Source organism: Gobio gobio (assembly GCF_949357685.1).
Source record: "Gobio gobio genome assembly, chromosome: 3".
In the NCBI taxonomy this organism is placed as follows: Eukaryota; Metazoa; Chordata; class Actinopteri; order Cypriniformes; family Gobionidae; genus Gobio; species Gobio gobio.
In genome coordinates this window covers 62,840,568-62,848,069 of record NC_137099.1, presented here as the reverse complement: position 1 = coordinate 62,848,069, position 7,502 = coordinate 62,840,568, and the positions used below count along the sequence as shown (strand labels likewise).

Below are 7,502 nucleotides of genomic sequence, written 5' to 3'. Positions count from 1 at the left end.
GGTTCACCGAATAAAAGAATAAAGCAGTCAGTCCTGGTCCCTCAAATGTGGAACAGTAAAATGTATTCATTCAGTGTAGTGATTCAAGTAAACTGCATTGTCCTCAAACATAAAAAGTACAGCAGTTCAGAGAAATAACTCATAACCTTAAATGCTAGAAGAACAGTAGCAACACAGCACATGTTAGCTAACACTTGCTAAAACTGACCTAGCAGCATGCTTGTTCGGACTAACAAAATAATTTAAATAACCTATATACATCATTCTGTTTTGTTAGAAAACACCAAAAGTTAAACTTAAGTCTTTCTAGATGTAAAGCTTTGGCTAATTTACCTACAGTAGCTAGATACATTTTAACATGTAGAACATGCTTGAACTCAGTGTGTAAAAAAGGCGAAACAGCACGTGTTAGCACTGTGTATTGTGCTCTAGACTAGCAGTGTGCGTGTCGGCACAAACAAATTAAAACAACCTACCGGTATATACATCAAAAATGAACATAATATTGTGTTACACAAAAAGGAAACATGTACTTACTTAAACGCTCGTAGTCGAGGATATTTTCTGATCTCCTCTCTTCAAATACTAAAACCGTGTGATGAGTTGCCGGCCGCTGTTGGTAAATCTGTTTCATATGTTTTTCCGGTTTGTCTTCCGTCTTTTTTAGGTATACTGCCCCTCTCGGCCGGTGGAGGTACTTCTCTGTTTGGTTTGGTTTTATTTTTATTTAAATTAGTACATTTATAGACAAGTACAATACAAAAAGTACAATGAGAGAAAAATAAAAATAATAAAGCATTGTGGTACAGTTCCGAATATGTAGAACAAAGAATAACAACAAATGTAACAATGTATATAAAATAAATAATAAAAATAAGAATTCTGAGATAGAAAATACTTTATAATATTAAGGCAGTCACATGAAATTGAAAAGCTTTCAGGTTTTCTGTTTTTGTAAGCTTTTTGTTTTGCGACCTCATGTTTGAAAGGGTTTCAAAGTATATTGTAGAAATCAGCTTTATAAAAGGTAATATTAGAGGGCTTCTTTTGAGTTATTCTTGTCTTATGAATGTAGAATTTTTCCTAAATAATTAATAATATATTTTTGTTTTTCAGAAAAATATGGGTTTTGAAAACAAAGTAAAATGTCATGAAGTTCTAAGTTCTAATTTTTTGTCATGTCTATTTTAAAGTCAGTCCAAAAAGAAATAGAAAAAGGGCAATACAAAAATAAAAGTGTTCAATATCCTAAAATGAACTTTCAAACTTTCTTAACCCTCCTATTATGCTAAAAAAAAAAAAAAAAAAAAGTATTACATCCATTATGGGTCAAATTGACCAACACTGTTTAAACACACTCAACATGCAAATAATCAAGTGAAAATTTAAATGTAATTTCCTAAACCTAACCTTATCATGGAATCAAGAGTCAAGAATCTGTTATAAACCCTAATGGCTTTGGAGCAAAAAAAACTAATATTTGATATAATTCACATATAGGCTAGGCTATTATGATTAAAACTGAGAACTAGTTAAAATATTGTCAGTTCCACTCTATTTCCCAACAAGCCAAACATAGCCAACGTGGCTGGTCGAATTTGAGAGTAGAAATCCTTGTATATCAAAGCGGCTTGCCGCCAGCCGGCCGCGGTCCATTAGGCGGAGGCAACCGCCAGAGAAAATGAAGCCGGCGGCCCGCCGGCTAGTCGGCCGCGGCATCTCGCAAGAAATGGGAGTGACGTATTCGGCGGCAAACGTTTCATCACCGCCAGCGGGACGCACCTATAGCCGACAGCTTAGGGCCGGCGGCAAAAAGAAGCCGTGCCGATATTTTTTGCTATCTGGGAGATCATGTTTAAGTCTGAAAAGGAAACAGGTAGGAAAGGTCAACTTTACAAATTCAGTACTTTATTAATATATAAAAAGGCAATTAAACATTATATATATATATATATATATAGGGCTTGACATGCACCTTTTTTGCTCAGCAATCACTGTGGCTAGTGTTTTTTTATTTTTGTGAAATGCATTTAAACTCACAGGTAGGACACTTGGGATTGCATTTTCATCATAATACTGTGTGACAATTGTAGCAAAATGCAGTTTGAAATTCAAAATGCATTCTGAGCCAAAGGTACACAGTAATTTCCCAGTGTTAAATTAACACTTCTCAGGGTTTATATAGTCCACACTCATAAATAACACTGAATCAGTGTTGAAGTTAATTAGGTAATTAAGAGATTAATTGAGTTATGACTGAGCATTAATGATGAACACCTGATGATAATGAGCAGAATCACTGAAGATAAGAGAAACTACAACTGAGTTCAGCCACAGCCTAAAGCCTAGTTCACACTGCCCGATTTTAGCCCCGATTTTGACTCACCGACAGGTTTTGGGAAATCGCAGACAAATGCCTGAAATCATAGGCAAATTGGTGCTCGTGCACACAAGTGACTATCACGCAGTGTGAATGATCAAAGACGCCATCAGAGAGAATCGCCGATGACGCCCGCAAGATATTTGGCATGCTAAATATCTGGACCTGTCGGCGATTCAAACTCCTGCTGTGTGAAATGAGTTATGACTGAAAAATACATCGGCGAGGACCTACAGCCAATGAGAGAGTGAGATACAGGGCAGCGGGAGGTTCGGGAGGAGTTATAGACCAGAATATTAGTACTTTTAATAGATACATTTACAGTTATATCAACCAGAAACAAAGCACAAACATTTGCTTGACCAGCCGCAGCAGCAGCAGCACACTGCTAAATTATTTATTTCCCTCCAACTCTCTTTGCAGAACACAATCCTTGCTCCTTGTGTCTCTCCAACCATTTCCTCCACCATAATCTTTTTTTCTTTTTCTCCTTTTTGCTGCAAATCAGCGCACAGATAATTTGGATAGCAAGAGTCTGAACTGCAGTCTATATTTTTAATAAAAATTCCAGTCCCGTGCGAGAACTCCGGTCTGACGCACTTGTGATCTTGCGTTGTTTCCTTCTCACTTCTTGTGTGTGTTTGCTTGTGAAACGTAGTTCGCTGACGGGACAGAGCTGTTGGTGATTCCTCCTTTTGTACAGTCATGCAGTGTGAAACCCCCTGTCGCCGATCCATCGGTCAGTGTGAACACAGCAGTGACTGAATGCTGGCCATAGATAGTCATGCAGTGTGAAAAGAACTGTGATCCGACCAGTTTGAAAATCGTGCAGTCTGAACTCGGCATTAGATGAAATCAACTGAAGATAAAAGAAGACATTAAATCTCTCAGCAGAGGAGGACTAAACAACTCCACAAACAGCATTACCAGCTTCACACATTACTAACCAAAAGAAAAAATATATAATTGTGAATTAACAGAGATAAAAAAAAATCTGCCATTATGGTGATCAGTGTTTGCTTTAGTGAGTCTGTTTGACTCTTGACTTTCTAACATTGCTTTTTCTCTGGCTGCTGTATCTGTGTCTGTTATGTCGAGAATAGTAAGAGACGATGTGTTCAGCTGATGTGGGTGTTGCACACACAGAAGAGGCAGGGTTTTCTGGTGGCACATATAGTTTTTTATTTCTGTCACACTGTATCTGCAGAATCAACAAAAACAACAGTTTAGGTTGACAGTATGTTGATATGGCTGGCAGTGTGACTTATTCTTTAGCAAAAGTGAAACTGTTCAATAAACTCACATTTACACTCATTACTCTGATATACATTACTCAAATATACAGCATGTCAGAAAATAAGAACATTTGTATTTCACCAACTGACTTATATTAATCTTCCAGTAATCATATACTAATTCTCAATTTACACAGACTGTATACAAGCACTTAAAGTAACTATATTTAACTTATGTGATTGTAAACTCAGTTCTTTAAACAACATTAGGCCATTTAACTCTGAATGACTACAAACTCTCTCACTAGCATCATCATAGTTACCCACAATGACTAAATGTAATGAAACAGACACATTAAAGATCAACTACCACTTAACTATGTTTAAAGACGACTTTGAGTGCATTAACATTATAATCATTATGGATCGCGATCTTCCGCGCAGCCGAGCAGGCCGCATTCCAAGCCGCGGCGATCTCTCGCACGGCACCCGCCGGTCGCGGCAGAGTAGGCCGCATTTTAGCCGCGGGTGCGTCAATGCGGTTATTTTTAAATCGATAACGACACAATGCATCAAACAAACACATATAAACATTATAAAACATCAGTTGCGATGTCTCATCACTCATTTTACCTGCAGAATCAACAAAAACAACAGTTTAGGTTGACAGTATGTTGATATGGCTGGCAGTGTGACTTATTCTTTAGCAAAAGTGAAACTCCCTGCGGTTCACCACTGCCCCCTAACGTCACCCGCCAGTATAGGCAGATATAAGTGATGTTGAACAAAAGACATCAGTATACTAAATAAATGATAACTAATAATGACAATACATAAACTGTTTGAATTTATATAACAATTTAAATATATATGACTTTATATAACCATTTTAATCTATATGACTACATGGGCCACTTGATGATAAAGATGTAGTCTCCATCTAATAGTCTTATTTACTGATGTTATACAGAGTGTACAGAGTAGTGTGCCATACTAGCCACTAGCCAGACCGATAAACAAGCACACCCTTACAAAAAATAACTGCAGTATAATGAAGTATAACAGCAGTCCAATGAAGTACAACTGTAGATTTGCAGTATTATGCAGTATATATGCAGATTTTAGGACACAAAAAAATGCAATATTGCCGCTTTACTGCAATGTATACTGGTCCTGATAATCAACACAAATCCATTTTAATGAATGAATGATTCTCTCTACCCGTCGCTCTGGTGTTTGTCAACAGCCGCTTGCACCGCCTGCTGGTGAGATCGACTAACAGCAGATGGAGATTATGCTCAGTAATCTACTGCTATTCCTGCAGTTCTGTTGAATATTAACCACTGAATTGGTGGAAGCGAATTTGCAAAGCGAAATAAAAAGCGAGAATTGCCTGTCGGATATTATAGGTTGTATTTTTTTTAAACAGAATTAATATTTTGGAAGTGAAATCTGAGAGGTGAACATGGATTATTGAATTTTTAATAATGAAAATGTGTGTGAAATGTTTTGAAATGAAATATTCACATCTTAAATACACAACCATGTTGAATTTCAGACCATAAAAATGCAAGCTCTAAAAATACAATGAATAAAAATACAAGCACGTTTTTCAAGTAGTGCAATTCAACAAGCTTTTTGTTTCAAACCATTTGGCATTATTTTACTTCCATATTAACAATCGTAAAACATGAGTATAAAGATGTGGATCAGCTGATGTGAGCCTGACTAACGTGACCTGCCAGAACTAAAGCTATTCTTGATTAGTGGATTCTTAAGTCTCAACTGAGTGTGATGTCAAATTTAATTTGTTTTGTTTGTTTGTTTTAGATCCACCAAAAAACGTCTCAGTGTCCATCAGTCCATCTGGTGTAATAGTGGAGGGAGATTCAGTGACTCTGAGCTGCAGCAGTGATTCAAACCCTCCTGCTCTCAACTTCAGCTGGTTTAAGGAGAATGAAACCTCAGCTGTTGGATCTGGACAGAGTTTCAGTGCACTACAGAGTGGACGCTTCTACTGTCAGGCTCACAATCAACATGGATCTCAGAGATCAGACGCTGTAACTGTCACAGGTGAAGCTTTTATAACACTCTCATCTTAAAAATCTCATTCTTAATTTGCAGATTGAATTAAGATATTCTTCCTCTTTCAGTTCATCGTGGTCTTGGTTGGCATGTCTGGTTGGGGATCACAGTGGCATGTGTAGGATTATTCATCATCATCATCATCATCATCATACTGTACACAATGTAAATATAAATGTATCAACAAAAAGTAATATTTGTTTTTAAACTGCAGTACATTTGATTATTAAATGAAACGGCTTGTTTCCATTTCCTGTTCAACAGTCAGAAGAAAAGGATAAACTGTAGATCTGCAGCACACGATTATGAGGTGAGAAGATCGAAGAACCACAGAATGACACCAATACATCAGTTAGAGCTTCTTTATACACGTAGAACATGCATATCATCACACTCATGAATGTATGTGAGAAGAGAGACTCTGGAGTGATTACACTTTTGATTGTCTTGCAAAGCCTCTTGTTCCGTGCTGTAAGTCCTTCTGTCTGTTTCCCTGTAGAACGATGATCCCAGAGCAGGAACATATACAGCTCTTGAGCTCAAGTCCAGATCACCTGACCTGTACGACACACTCACAGTGAGTGAAATATCATAAACTACACAAGCAATAGAGTTTGTGCAGGTAATAAATAATCAATTTGTTTCCCCATAGACTGTCCATCCCAGACCTGCTGTTCTCCAGTCGGGCTCTTCTGAATATGAGAATCTGTAAGTTGGAGATCCTCAGGTCTTCTCAAGATAATCAATAAAGATTAGATTATGTCCTCAGTAGTCAATCTACTAGTCAATAGACACTAAACAGTCTTTTCTTTCTGTTACAAACTGGATTATATGAGTCGTCTCACTGACAGAAATCATATTCTTAAAAAAAAAACTCAGATTATTTGTAGCATTTGTAGTGTTGTTTCATGTGCTTTCAAAAAACACAGACCTGTGTAAATGTGTGTGTTATTTCTGTTGTACCCACAGCAAGACACCGCGGTAAAATGAAGCACAAGAAAAACTTTTCCCAGCTTTTGTTGCGTCGCTGGACACGCCCACATCCAACTACCAATGAAAATGAAACGCCTCTTCAGAGTTTCTATTCGTCAGTGAAGTGATGTTTCTCAAAGGTCCTGTAGAAAGTAATGGATTATATTCATGTGTGCCATGAAGAAACGGTCAAAGTGTAACTAATAAACTAATTGTTTCAATAATATTTTATACATTTGATCATATTTATGTTATTAAAGGGTCCATGTGACAGATTTTTCTCTTTATTTCTCTTTATTCAAATAAAATGTTTCGAATCTGTGCTTTAAAGTTGCAACGTTTCCGCTTGAAATCCCTGCTACTTCCCTGCTACAACAACAACAACCTTTATTTATAAAGCACATTTAAACACAATATGAATTGATCTAAAGTGCTGTACAGAGTACAAAGCAGATCTATACAAAAATAATTACAGGTTTTCAAATGCTAAAGAATAAAAATACAATTTAAGAGTAGATTTAAAAATGTCCAATGAAGGAGCAGACCACACATGATGAAAGGCCCGATCACCTTTTGATTTATATCGACACCGAGAAACAGTTAAAGGATTAGTTCACTTTTAAATAAACTTTTGCTGATAATTTAAGTAAAGTAAAGCCATTACTTCCGCCAAGTGAGGTCAAATACGATCGTGGTCATAGATATATCGATCGTAGATGCTCATTCGACTGATCCGTGCAGGCGATAATGAGGCATCTACGTATACATCTATGACCACGCTCGTATTTGTACTCCAGACATGACGGTTATGCAAGTGCGACGGTTCAGTA

General features: G+C 37.0%; 1 long non-coding RNA gene across 1 annotated transcript; it reads left to right on the top strand.

Annotated features, from left to right (window-relative positions):
* Nucleotides 1-5,947: 5,947 nt before the first annotated feature.
* LOC307123002 lies at nt 5,948-6,408 on the top strand. The gene is made up of 3 exons (XR_013816116.1): nt 5,948-6,010; nt 6,200-6,277; nt 6,353-6,408. It is a non-coding gene; the product is annotated as an uncharacterized lncRNA (long non-coding RNA).
* The last annotated feature ends 1,094 nt before the right edge of the window (nt 6,409-7,502 follow it).